This window comes from Cryptomeria japonica, unplaced genomic scaffold (assembly GCF_030272615.1).
Source record: "Cryptomeria japonica unplaced genomic scaffold, Sugi_1.0 HiC_scaffold_552, whole genome shotgun sequence".
In the NCBI taxonomy this organism is placed as follows: domain Eukaryota; kingdom Viridiplantae; phylum Streptophyta; class Pinopsida; order Cupressales; family Cupressaceae; genus Cryptomeria; species Cryptomeria japonica.
The window spans coordinates 62,501-76,528 of NW_026729362.1; the positions used below are offsets into that span (position 1 = coordinate 62,501).

Consider the following 14,028-nt stretch of genomic DNA (forward strand, 5'->3'; position numbering starts at 1 on the left):
CGTGCACGAAGTCGGAGCCCGGTTTGCCCCGGGTGCGCACCTCGCGTGCACCTTCGCCGCGGTGGGCACCATGGCGTGCACGAAGTCGGAGCCCGGTTTGCCCCGGGTGCGCACCTCGCGTGCACCTTCGCCGGGGTGGGCACCTCGGCTGGGTTGCGCGCCCTGGTGCGCACCAAGGAGCGCTCCGAAGTGTGCTCCAAGGTGCGGCGTGCACGAAGTCGGAGCCCGGTTTGCCCCGGGTGCGCACCTCGCGTGCACCTTGGCGCGGTGGGCACCATGGCGTGCACGAAGTCGGAGCCCGGTTTGCCCCGGGTGCGCACCCCGCGTGCACCTTCGCCGGGGTGGGCACCTCGGCTGGGTTGCGCGCCCTGGTGCGCACCAAGGAGCGCTCCGAAGTGTGCTCCAAGGTGCGGCGTGCACGAAGTCGGAGCCCGGTTTGCCCCGGGTGCGCACCTCGCGTGCACCTTCGCCGCGGTGGGCACCTTGGCTGGGTTGGGCACCATTGAGCGCTCCGAAGTGTGCTCCAAGGTGCGCACCATGGCCCTCCAAGGTGCGCAGCATGGCGTGCACGAAGTCGGAGCCCGGTTTGCCCCGGGTGCGCACCTCGCGTGCACCTTCGCCAGGGTGGGCACCTCGGTGCGCACACCTTCTCAATGTTTTCTTGCCTTTTCTGGAAATTGGTGAAGGCAGCGCATCAAAGGTGCGCACCTCGGTGTGCTCCGAGGTGCGAACCCGAGAGCGCTCCGAGGTGCCCACGAAGTCGAAAGTCGGGTTAATTGCATTGTTTTCCCCGGGTGCGCTCCGAGGTGCGCAACATCGGTGCGCACCAAGGAGGGCTCCGAAGTGTGCTCCAAGGTGCGCACGATTCAGAGCTCGGTTTGCCCGGGGTGCGCACACCTTGGCTGGGTTGCGCACCCTTTGTGCGCTCCAAGGTGCGCACGAAGTCGGAGCTCGGTTTGCCCCGGGTGCGCACCTTCGCCAGGGTGCGCACCTTGATGCGCACGCCTTGGCTGGGCTGCGCACCTTGGTGGGCGCCATGGTGCGCACCTTTCGTGCGCTCCAAGGTGCGCACGAAGTCGGAGCTCGGTTTGCCCCGGGTGCGCACCTTGGTGGGCGCCATGGTGCACTCCGAGGTGCCCAAGATTGGTGCGCACCAAGGAGCGCTCCGAAGTGCGCTCCAAGGTGCGCAGGTGCGCGCGAAGTCGAAAGTTGGGTTAATTGTCCGGTTTGCCTCGGGTGCGCACCTTGCGTGCACCTTCGCCAGGGTGGGCGCCTTGGTGCGCACACCTTGGCTGGGCTGCGCACCCGGGCGCGCACACCTTGGCACCCGCGTTTCCTTCATTTTAAATTTTTTTTTTTTACAATCTCTCAAGTGGGAAATTCTATAATCTCAACTTTTTTTGCCTTTTCAGGAAACTTTTGAATGGAGCGCATCATTGGTGCGCTCCGAAGTGTGCTCCAAGGTGCGCACCTCTGGTGTGCTCCAAAGCTCTCTCCAGCTGCGTGCACCTGCCCCGGCCGCGCACCCGGCCCCGCCCAGCTTCGCTCACCTGTCCCGGGCGTCTGGTGCGGAACCTTAGAGTAAGAAACATCACCGTGCACCTTGGCCAACGTGCGCGACTCGACCGAGCGCGCACTGGCCGAGGTGCACACCGATTTCACCTGGGTGCGCGCGCAGCACCTCGGGCGCACCGGGGTGCGCGCACAACGCCCGGGTTGCACCGTGGCCTGTGTGCTCGGGGCGCCTCGGGTGCGCGCTCGGTGTCGCCCCCGCGCGCGCGGTAGTGCGGGCAGCGCACCCCGGCCCGGCCCGGCCCCGACGAGAACGCAAACGGGCAAAAGGTTTATTCAAATAGCATTGCGACGCCCGGCGAAAAACTAAAAAAGGGTGCAACACCGGGACTTCCCGGGAGGTCACCCATCCCAGTACTACTCCGGCCCAAGCGCGCTTAACTGCGGAGTTCTGATGGGATCCGGTGCACTAACGCTGGTATGATCGCACCCGTTATGAGCTTGTCGCAGTGTGTACTTAGCAAACCGCGACCCACGTGCGAATCCACCCCGGCCACCCACCCCCGTCGAGGTGCACACCCTCCCTCGCGAAGTGCGCCCCGTTCGCCAAGTGTGAGCCCTGCCCGGGTGCGCGCACCTTGCTAGGGCGTCGGGTGTGCACCCGGCCCGGCCTACGTGCGTGCACCTGGACGGGGCGTCGTGTGCGTGCAGTGTCCCGTCTGCAACGCGGTGCCCACACACCACCTCGGGCGCAACGACCTGCGCTCACATGTGGGCCGAGTGCACCTTGGTGCATGTTCGGGGCGCCTCGGGTGCACGCTCGATCTTGCCCCGGTGCACCAAGGCGCTCGGTTTGCCCCGGGTGCGCACTTGGTGCAAGGTGGGCACCCAAAATAGGGATCAAGCACCAAAACACAAGTTTCGGGATGCAAAATGGGACCCAAGGACCACAAATGCGTTCCAAGACCCATGATGGGTCCACGAGAACAAAAATGTGTTCCGAGACTTAATAAACAAATATTGGGTTTTAGGAGAAGAAACATGCTCTGATGCCCAAAACGAGAATCGACCCCGAAAAGGCCACAGGCCAAAAGTGGGATGCGAGACAAAAAAAAATGGGACCCGAGGACCAAAATTGGGTTCCCAGGTCGAAGACAGGGCAACCGGACAAGAAACGACCTCTAAGGCTCGAAATGAGTCCCGACGACTAAAACTTGACAAGAAGCACCCATCAGGCACCCAACTCGACACCCATGGGATGCCGACCCACCCGGGCTTCCACCTAGCACACCTTGGCACCCACCCACCCTCGCACCCAACCTCGCACCCAACTTAGCACCTTTGAACCCACATTGGCACTCACCCTGACCCTGGCACCTTGGAACCCACATTGGCACTCACCTTGACCCTGGCACCCACCTTTGCACTCACCTTGGGACCCACCCTGGCTCCCACCTCGGCACCCACCCAGACACCCACCTTGGTTCCTTGGCACCCACCTTGGATCCTTGGCACCCACCCCGACACCCACCTTGGCACGCAACTTGGCTACTTGCCACCCACCTTGGCTCCTTGACGCCCACCCCGACAACCACCCCGTGACCTACCCTGGCTAGGGTTGGTGCACACCCACCCTGGTGCCCACCTTGGCACCCACCCCATGACCCACCTTGGCACGCACCTTAGTACCCACCCCGTTACCCACCCTAGGACCCACCCCGTGACCCACCTTGGCCAGGGTGGGTGCCTTGGTGCGCACAACTTGCCTGGGCTGCACACCAGGGCGGGCTCAAGATGGCACCCGCGTTCCGTTTTTTTCACTATCTTTCAAAACGGAAATTTTAAAATCTCGTTTTTTTTTTTTTTTTTGCCTTTTCTGGAAATTAGTGAAGGCAGCGCATCAAAGGTGCGCAATGCTGGTGCGAACCCGGGAGCGCTCCGATGTGTGCTCCAAGGTGCGGCGTGCACGAAGTCCGAGCCCGGCTTGCCCTGGGTGCGCACCTCGCGTGCACCTTCGCCGGGGTGAGCACCTTGGCTGGGTTGCGCGCCCTGGTGCGCACCAAGGAGCGCTCTGAAGTGTGCTCCAAGGTGCGGCGTGCACGAAGTCGGAGCTCGGTTTGCCCCGGGTGTGCACCTCGGGTGCGCACCTCGCGTGCACCTTCGCTGCGGTGGGCACCTTGGCTGGGTTGCGCGCCTTGGTGGGCACCATGCAGTGCACGAAGTCGGAGCCCGGTTTGCCCCGGGCGCGCACCTCCGCCAGGGTGGGCACCTTGGTGCGCACAACTTGCCTGGGCTGCGCACCAGGAAGGGCTCAAGATGGCACCCGCGTTCCGTTTTTTTCACTATCTTTCAGAACGGAAATTTTAAAATATCGTTTTTTTTTGCCTTTTCTGGAAATTAGTGAAGGCAGCGCATCAAAGGTGCGCAACGCTGGTGCGAACCTGGGAGCGCTCCGATGTGTGCTCCAAGGTGCGGCGTGCACGAAGTCGGAGCCCGGTTTGCCCCGGGTGCGCCCTGGTGGGCACCATGGTGCGCACCAAGGAGCGCTCCGAAGTGTGCTCCAAGGTGCGGCCTGCACGAAGTCGGAGCCCGGTTTGCCCCGGGCGTGCACCGCGGGTGGGCACCTTGGTGCGCATGCCTTGCCTGGGCTGCGCACCAGGGCGGGCTCAAGATGGCACCCGCGTTCCGTTTTTTTCACTATCTTTCAAAACGGAAATTTTAAAATCTCATTTTTTTTTGCCTTTTCTGGAAATTAGTGAAGGCAGCGCATCAAAGGTGCGCACCTCGCTGCCCACCACGGTGCGCAACGCCGGTGGGCACCCGGGAGTGCTTCGAAGTGTGCTCCAAGGTGCTGCGTGCACGTTGTCGGAGCCCGGTTTGCCCCGGGTGCGCACCTCGCGTGCACCTTCGTCGGGGTGGGCACCTTGGCTGGGTTTGCCCCGGCTGCGCTCCGAAGCGGGGTTATTGGAGCGCCGCCTCTTTTTTTGTCGGAGCGTTTGGTGGGGTTTCTCGCATTGGCTCTTCCCAGGCCCGGTTGCCACCCTGGCGCGCACGAAGTCGGAAGTAGGGTTAATTGCCCGGGTGCGCACCTTTGCCAGGGTGGGCACCTTACCTGGGCTGTGCACCAGGGCGGGCTCAAGATGGCACCCGCGTTCCGTTTTTTTCACTATCTTTCAAAACGGAAATTTTAAAATCTCCTCTTTTTTTTGCCTTTTCTGGAAATTAGTGAAGGCAGCGCATCAAAGGTGCGCACCTCGCTGCCCACCTTGGTGTGCTCTGAGGTGCGCACCCGGGAGCGCTACGAAGTGTGCTCCAAGGTGCGGCGTGCACGTTGTCGGAGCCCGGTTTGCCCCGGGTGCGCACCTCGCCTGCACCTTGGCCGGGGTGGGCACCCTGGCTGGGTTTGCCCAGGGTGCGCTCCGAAGCGGGGTTACTGGAGCGCCCCCTCTTTTTTTGTCAGAGCGTTTGGTGGGGTTTCTCGCATTGGCTCTTCCCAGGCCCGGTTGTTGGGTGCGCTCCCACCCTGGCGCGCGCGAAGTTGGAAGTTGGGTTAATTGCCCGGGCGCGCACCTTCGCCAGGGTGGGCACCTTGGTGCGCACACCTTGGCTGGGCTGCGCACCAGGGCGGGCTCAAGATGGCACCAGCATTCCCTTTTTCTCACTATCTTTCAAAACGGAAATTTTAAAATCTCGTTTTTTTTTGCCTTTTATGGAAATTAGTGAAGGCATCGCATCAAAGGTGCGCACCTCGCTGCCCACCTTGGTGTGCTCCGAGGTGCCCACCACGGTGCGCTCCGAGGTGCCCACCACGGTGCGCAACGCCGGTGCGAACCCGGGAGCGCCCCGATGTGTGCTCCAAGGTGCGGCGTGCACGAAGCCGGACCCCGGTTTGCCCCGGGTGCGCACCTCGCGTGCACCTTGGTGCGCACACCTTGGCTGGGTTGCGCGGCCTGGTGGGCACCATGGTGCGCACCAAGGAGCGCTCCAAAGTGTGCTCCAAGGTGCGGCGTGCACGAAGTCCTAGCCCGGTTTGCCCCGGGTGCGCACCTTCGCCGCGGTGGGCACCATGGCGTGCACGAAGTCGGAGCCCGGTTTGCCCCGGGTGCGCACCTCGCGTGCACCTTCGCCGGGGTGGGCACCTCGGCTGGGTTGCGCGCCCTGGTGCGCACCAAGGAGCGCTCCGAAGTGTGCTCCAAGGTGCGGCGTGCACGAAGTCGGAGCCCGGTTTGCCCCGGGTGCGCACCTTCGCCGCGGTGGGCACCCTGGTGCGCACCATGGCGTGCACGAAGTCGGAGCCCGGTTTGCCCCGGGTGCGCACCTCGCGTGCACCTTCGGCGGGGTTGCGCGCCCTGGTGCGCACCAAGGAGCGCTCCGAAGTGTGCTCCAAGGTGCGGCGTGCACGAAGTCGGAGCCCGGTTTGCCTCGGGTGCGCACCTCGCGTGCACCTTCGGCGGGGTTGCGCGCCCTGGTGGGCACCATGGTGCGCACCAAGGAGCGCTCCGAAGTGTGCTCCAAGGTGCGGCGTGCACGAAGTCGGAGCCCGGTTTGCCCCGGGTGCGCACCTCGCGTGCACCTTCGCCGCGGTGGGCACCATGGCGTGCACGAAGTCGGAGCCCGGTTTGCCCCGGGTGCGCACCTCGCGTGCACCTTCGCCGGGGTGGGCACCTCGGCTGGGTTGCGCGCCCTGGTGCGCACCAAGGAGCGCTCCGAAGTGTGCTCCAAGGTGCGGCGTGCACGAAGTCGGAGCCCGGTTTGCCCCGGGTGCGCACCTCGCGTGCACCTTCGCCGCGGTGGGCACCATGGCGTGCACGAAGTCGGAGCCCGGTTTGCCCCGGGTGCGCACCCCGCGTGCACCTTCGCCGGGGTGGGCACCTCGGCTGGGTTGCGCGCCCTGGTGCGCACCAAGGAGCGCTCCGAAGTGTGCTCCAAGGTGCGGCGTGCACGAAGTCGGAGCCCGGTTTGCCCCGGGTGCGCACCTCGCGTGCACCTTCGCCGCGGTGGGCACCTTGGCTGGGTTGGGCACCATTGAGCGCTCCGAAGTGTGCTCCAAGGTGCGCACCATGGCCCTCCAAGGTGCGCAGCATGGCGTGCACGAAGTCGGAGCCCGGTTTGCCCCGGGTGCGCACCTCGCGTGCACCTTCGCCAGGGTGGGCACCTCGGTGCGCACACCTTCTCAATGTTTTCTTGCCTTTTCTGGAAATTGGTGAAGGCAGCGCATCAAAGGTGCGCACCTCGGTGTGCTCCGAGGTGCGAACCCGAGAGCGCTCCGAGGTGCCCACGAAGTCGAAAGTCGGGTTAATTGCATTGTTTTCCCCGGGTGCGCTCCGAGGTGCGCAACATCGGTGCGCACCAAGGAGGGCTCCGAAGTGTGCTCCAAGGTGCGCACGATTCGGAGCTCGGTTTGCCCGGGGTGCGCACACCTTGGCTGGGTTGCGCACCCTTTGTGCGCTCCAAGGTGCGCACGAAGTCGGAGCTCGGTTTGCCCCGGGTGCGCACCTTCGCCAGGGTGCGCACCTTGATGCGCACGCCTTGGCTGGGCTGCGCACCTTGGTGGGCGCCATGGTGCGCACCTTTCGTGCGCTCCAAGGTGCGCACGAAGTCGGAGCTCGGTTTGCCCCGGGTGCGCACCTTGGTGGGCGCCATGGTGCACTCCGAGGTGCCCAAGATTGGTGCGCACCAAGGAGCGCTCCGAAGTGCGCTCCAAGGTGCGCAGGTGCGCGCGAAGTCGAAAGTTGGGTTAATTGTCCGGTTTGCCTCGGGTGCGCACCTTGCGTGCACCTTCGCCAGGGTGGGCGCCTTGGTGCGCACACCTTGGCTGGGCTGCGCACCCGGGCGCGCACACCTTGGCACCCGCGTTTCCTTCATTTTAAATTTTTTTTTTTTACAATCTCTCAAGTGGGAAATTCTATAATCTCAACTTTTTTTGCCTTTTCAGGAAACTTTTGAATGGAGCGCATCATTGGTGCGCTCCGAAGTGTGCTCCAAGGTGCGCACCTCTGGTGTGCTCCAAAGCTCTCTCCAGCTGCGTGCACCTGCCCCGGCCGCGCACCCGGCCCCGCCCAGCTTCGCTCACCTGTCCCGGGCGTCTGGTGCGGAACCTTAGAGTAAGAAACATCACCGTGCACCTTGGCCAACGTGCGCGACTCGACCGAGCGCGCACTGGCCGAGGTGCACACCGATTTCACCTGGGTGCGCGCGCAGCACCTCGGGCGCACCGGGGTGCGCGCACAACGCCCGGGTTGCACCGTGGCCTGTGTGCTCGGGGCGCCTCGGGTGCGCGCTCGGTGTCGCCCCCCGCGCGCGCGGTAGTGCGGGCAGCGCACCCCGGCCCGGCCCGGCCCCGACGAGAACGCAAACGGGCAAAAGGTTTATTCAAATAGCATTGCGACGCCCGGCGAAAAACTAAGAAAGGGTGCAACACCGGGACTTCCCGGGAGGTCACCCATCCCAGTACTACTCCGGCCCAAGCGCGCTTAACTGCGGAGTTCTGATGGGATCCGGTGCACTAACGCTGGTATGATCGCACCCGTTATGAGCTTGTCGCAGTGTGTACTTAGCAAACCGCGACCCACGTGCGAATCCACCCCGGCCACCCACCCCCGTCGAGGTGCACACCCTCCCTCGCGAAGTGCGCCCCGTTCGCCAAGTGTGAGCCCTGCCCGGGTGCGCGCACCTTGCTAGGGCGTCGGGTGTGCACCCGGCCCGGCCTACGTGCGTGCACCTGGACGGGGCGTCGTGTGCGTGCAGTGTCCCGTCTGCAACGCGGTGCCCACACACCACCTCGGGCGCAACGACCTGCGCTCACATGTGGGCCGAGTGCACCTTGGTGCATGTTCGGGGCGCCTCGGGTGCACGCTCGATCTTGCCCCGGTGCACCAAGGCGCTCGGTTTGCCCCGGGTGCGCACTTGGTGCAAGGTGGGCACCCAAAATAGGGATCAAGCACCAAAACACAAGTTTCGGGATGCAAAATGGGACCCAAGGACCACAAATGCGTTCCAAGACCCATGATGGGTCCACGAGAACAAAAATGTGTTCCGAGACTTAATAAACAAATATTGGGTTTTAGGAGAAGAAACATGCTCTGATGCCCAAAACGAGAATCGACCCCGAAAAGGCCACAGGCCAAAAGTGGGATGCGAGACAAAAAAAAATGGGACCCGAGGACCAAAATTGGGTTCCCAGGTCGAAGACAGGGCAACCGGACAAGAAACGACCTCTAAGGCTCGAAATGAGTCCCGACGACTAAAACTTGACAAGAAGCACCCATCAGGCACCCAACTCGACACCCATGGGATGCCGACCCACCCGGGCTTCCACCTAGCACACCTTGGCACCCACCCACCCTCGCACCCAACCTCGCACCCAACTTAGCACCTTTGAACCCACATTGGCACTCACCCTGACCCTGGCACCTTGGAACCCACATTGGCACTCACCTTGACCCTGGCACCCACCTTTGCACTCACCTTGGGACCCACCCTGGCTCCCACCTCGGCACCCACCCAGACACCCACCTTGGTTCCTTGGCACCCACCTTGGATCCTTGGCACCCACCCCGACACCCACCTTGGCACGCAACTTGGCTACTTGCCACCCACCTTGGCTCCTTGACGCCCACCCCGACAACCACCCCGTGACCTACCCTGGCTAGGGTTGGTGCACACCCACCCTGGTGCCCACCTTGGCACCCACCCCATGACCCACCTTGGCACGCACCTTAGTACCCACCCCGTTACCCACCCTAGGACCCACCCCGTGACCCACCTTGGCCAGGGTGGGTGCCTTGGTGCGCACAACTTGCCTGGGCTGCACACCAGGGCGGGCTCAAGATGGCACCCGCGTTCCGTTTTTTTCACTATCTTTCAAAACGGAAATTTTAAAATCTCGTTTTTTTTTTTTTTTTGCCTTTTCTGGAAATTAGTGAAGGCAGCGCATCAAAGGTGCGCAATGCTGGTGCGAACCCGGGAGCGCTCCGATGTGTGCTCCAAGGTGCGGCGTGCACGAAGTCCGAGCCCGGCTTGCCCCGGGTGCGCACCTCGCGTGCACCTTCGCCGGGGTGAGCACCTTGGCTGGGTTGCGCGCCCTGGTGCGCACCAAGGAGCGCTCTGAAGTGTGCTCCAAGGTGCGGCGTGCACGAAGTCGGAGCTCGGTTTGCCCCGGGTGTGCACCTCGGGTGCGCACCTCGCGTGCACCTTCGCTGCGGTGGGCACCTTGGCTGGGTTGCGCGCCTTGGTGGGCACCATGCAGTGCACGAAGTCGGAGCCCGGTTTGCCCCGGGCGCGCACCTCCGCCAGGGTGGGCACCTTGGTGCGCACAACTTGCCTGGGCTGCGCACCAGGAAGGGCTCAAGATGGCACCCGCGTTCCGTTTTTTTCACTATCTTTCAGAACGGAAATTTTAAAATATCGTTTTTTTTTGCCTTTTCTGGAAATTAGTGAAGGCAGCGCATCAAAGGTGCGCAACGCTGGTGCGAACCTGGGAGCGCTCCGATGTGTGCTCCAAGGTGCGGCGTGCACGAAGTCGGAGCCCGGTTTGCCCCGGGTGCGCCCTGGTGGGCACCATGGTGCGCACCAAGGAGCGCTCCGAAGTGTGCTCCAAGGTGCGGCCTGCACGAAGTCGGAGCCCGGTTTGCCCCGGGTGTGCACCGCGGGTGGGCACCTTGGTGCGCATGCCTTGCCTGGGCTGCGCACCAGGGCGGGCTCAAGATGGCACCCGCGTTCCGTTTTTTTCACTATCTTTCAAAACGGAAATTTTAAAATCTCATTTTTTTTTGCCTTTTCTGGAAATTAGTGAAGGCAGCGCATCAAAGGTGCGCACCTCGCTGCCCACCACGGTGCGCAACGCCGGTGGGCACCCGGGAGTGCTTCGAAGTGTGCTCCAAGGTGCTGCGTGCACGTTGTCGGAGCCCGGTTTGCCCCGGGTGCGCACCTCGCGTGCACCTTCGTCGGGGTGGGCACCTTGGCTGGGTTTGCCCCGGCTGCGCTCCGAAGCGGGGTTATTGGAGCGCCGCCTCTTTTTTTGTCGGAGCGTTTGGTGGGGTTTCTCGCATTGGCTCTTCCCAGGCCCGGTTGCCACCCTGGCGCGCACGAAGTCGGAAGTAGGGTTAATTGCCCGGGTGCGCACCTTTGCCAGGGTGGGCACCTTACCTGGGCTGTGCACCAGGGCGGGCTCAAGATGGCACCCGCGTTCCGTTTTTTTCACTATCTTTCAAAACGGAAATTTTAAAATCTCCTCTTTTTTTTGCCTTTTCTGGAAATTAGTGAAGGCAGCGCATCAAAGGTGCGCACCTCGCTGCCCACCTTGGTGTGCTCTGAGGTGCGCACCCGGGAGCGCTACGAAGTGTGCTCCAAGGTGCGGCGTGCACGTTGTCGGAGCCCGGTTTGCCCCGGGTGCGCACCTCGCCTGCACCTTGGCCGGGGTGGGCACCCTGGCTGGGTTTGCCCAGGGTGCGCTCCGAAGCGGGGTTACTGGAGCGCCCCCTCTTTTTTTGTCAGAGCGTTTGGTGGGGTTTCTCGCATTGGCTCTTCCCAGGCCCGGTTGTTGGGTGCGCTCCCACCCTGGCGCGCGCGAAGTTGGAAGTTGGGTTAATTGCCCGGGCGCGCACCTTCGCCAGGGTGGGCACCTTGGTGCGCACACCTTGGCTGGGCTGCGCACCAGGGCGGGCTCAAGATGGCACCAGCATTCCCTTTTTCTCACTATCTTTCAAAACGGAAATTTTAAAATCTCGTTTTCTTTTGCCTTTTATGGAAATTAGTGAAGGCATCGCATCAAAGGTGCGCACCTCGCTGCCCACCTTGGTGTGCTCCGAGGTGCCCACCACGGTGCGCTCCGAGGTGCCCACCACGGTGCGCAACGCCGGTGCGAACCCGGGAGCGCCCCGATGTGTGCTCCAAGGTGCGGCGTGCACGAAGCCGGACCCCGGTTTGCCCCGGGTGCGCACCTCGCGTGCACCTTGGTGCGCACACCTTGGCTGGGTTGCGCGGCCTGGTGGGCACCATGGTGCGCACCAAGGAGCGCTCCGAAGTGTGCTCCAAGGTGCGGCGTGCACGAAGTCCTAGCCCGGTTTGCCCCGGGTGCGCACCTTCGCCGCGGTGGGCACCATGGCGTGCACGAAGTCGGAGCCCGGTTTGCCCCGGGTGCGCACCTCGCGTGCACCTTCGCCGGGGTGGGCACCTCGGCTGGGTTGCGCGCCCTGGTGCGCACCAAGGAGCGCTCCGAAGTGTGCTCCAAGGTGCGGCGTGCACGAAGTCGGAGCCCGGTTTGCCCCGGGTGCGCACCTTCGCCGCGGTGGGCACCCTGGTGCGCACCATGGCGTGCACGAAGTCGGAGCCCGGTTTGCCCCGGGTGCGCACCTCGCGTGCACCTTCGGCGGGGTTGCGCGCCCTGGTGCGCACCAAGGAGCGCTCCGAAGTGTGCTCCAAGGTGCGGCGTGCACGAAGTCGGAGCCCGGTTTGCCCCGGGTGCGCACCTCGCGTGCACCTTCGGCGGGGTTGCGCGCCCTGGTGGGCACCATGGTGCGCACCAAGGAGCGCTCCGAAGTGTGCTCCAAGGTGCGGCGTGCACGAAGTCGGAGCCCGGTTTGCCCCGGGTGCGCACCTCGCGTGCACCTTCGCCGCGGTGGGCACCATGGCGTGCACGAAGTCGGAGCCCGGTTTGCCCCGGGTGCGCACCTCGCGTGCACCTTCGCCGCGGTGGGCACCATGGCGTGCACGAAGTCGGAGCCCGGTTTGCCCCGGGTGCGCACCTCGCGTGCACCTTCGCCGGGGTGGGCACCTCGGCTGGGTTGCGCGCCCTGGTGCGCACCAAGGAGCGCTCCGAAGTGTGCTCCAAGGTGCGGCGTGCACGAAGTCGGAGCCCGGTTTGCCCCGGGTGCGCACCTCGCGTGCACCTTGGCGCGGTGGGCACCATGGCGTGCACGAAGTCGGAGCCCGGTTTGCCCCGGGTGCGCACCCCGCGTGCACCTTCGCCGGGGTGGGCACCTCGGCTGGGTTGCGCGCCCTGGTGCGCACCAAGGAGCGCTCCGAAGTGTGCTCCAAGGTGCGGCGTGCACGAAGTCGGAGCCCGGTTTGCCCCGGGTGCGCACCTCGCGTGCACCTTCGCCGCGGTGGGCACCTTGGCTGGGTTGGGCACCATTGAGCGCTCCGAAGTGTGCTCCAAGGTGCGCACCATGGCCCTCCAAGGTGCGCAGCATGGCGTGCACGAAGTCGGAGCCCGGTTTGCCCCGGGTGCGCACCTCGCGTGCACCTTCGCCAGGGTGGGCACCTCGGTGCGCACACCTTCTCAATGTTTTCTTGCCTTTTCTGGAAATTGGTGAAGGCAGCGCATCAAAGGTGCGCACCTCGGTGTGCTCCGAGGTGCGAACCCGAGAGCGCTCCGAGGTGCCCACGAAGTCGAAAGTCGGGTTAATTGCATTGTTTTCCCCGGGTGCGCTCCGAGGTGCGCAACATCGGTGCGCACCAAGGAGGGCTCCGAAGTGTGCTCCAAGGTGCGCACGATTCGGAGCTCGGTTTGCCCGGGGTGCGCACACCTTGGCTGGGTTGCGCACCCTTTGTGCGCTCCAAGGTGCGCACGAAGTCGGAGCTCGGTTTGCCCCGGGTGCGCACCTTCGCCAGGGTGCGCACCTTGATGCGCACGCCTTGGCTGGGCTGCGCACCTTGGTGGGCGCCATGGTGCGCACCTTTCGTGCGCTCCAAGGTGCGCACGAAGTCGGAGCTCGGTTTGCCCCGGGTGCGCACCTTGGTGGGCGCCATGGTGCACTCCGAGGTGCCCAAGATTGGTGCGCACCAAGGAGCGCTCCGAAGTGCGCTCCAAGGTGCGCAGGTGCGCGCGAAGTCGAAAGTTGGGTTAATTGTCCGGTTTGCCTCGGGTGCGCACCTTGCGTGCACCTTCGCCAGGGTGGGCGCCTTGGTGCGCACACCTTGGCTGGGCTGCGCACCCGGGCGCGCACACCTTGGCACCCGCGTTTCCTTCATTTTAAATTTTTTTTTTTTACAATCTCTCAAGTGGGAAATTCTATAATCTCAACTTTTTTTGCCTTTTCAGGAAACTTTTGAATGGAGCGCATCATTGGTGCGCTCCGAAGTGTGCTCCAAGGTGCGCACCTCTGGTGTGCTCCAAAGCTCTCTCCAGCTGCGTGCACCTGCCCCGGCCGCGCACCCGGCCCCGCCCAGCTTCGCTCACCTGTCCCGGGCGTCTGGTGCGGAACCTTAGAGTAAGAAACATCACCGTGCACCTTGGCCAACGTGCGCGACTCGACCGAGCGCGCACTGGCCGAGGTGCACACCGATTTCACCTGGGTGCGCGCGCAGCACCTCGGGCGCACCGGGGTGCGCGCACAACGCCCGGGTTGCACCGTGGCCTGTGTGCTCGGGGCGCCTCGGGTGCGCGCTCGGTGTCGCCCCCGCGCGCGCGGTAGTGCGGGCAGCGCACCCCGGCCCGGCCCGGCCCCGACGAGAACGCAAACGGGCAAAAGGTTTATTCAAATAGCATTGCGACGCCCGGCGAAAAACTAAAAA

The 14,028-nt window shown here is 64.0% G+C and overlaps 2 non-coding genes across 2 annotated transcripts; both read right to left on the reverse strand.

The window, feature by feature from the left end:
- Positions 1-1,885: 1,885 nt before the first annotated feature.
- LOC131872307 (5S ribosomal RNA) lies at positions 1,886-2,004 on the reverse strand. Its single transcript, XR_009370470.1, has one exon. It is a non-coding gene; the product is annotated as a 5S ribosomal RNA (ribosomal RNA).
- A 5,917-nt stretch (positions 2,005-7,921) lies between these two features.
- LOC131872295 (5S ribosomal RNA) lies at positions 7,922-8,040 on the reverse strand. The gene has a single exon (XR_009370458.1). It is a non-coding gene; the product is annotated as a 5S ribosomal RNA (ribosomal RNA).
- Positions 8,041-14,028: the final 5,988 nt, after the last annotated feature.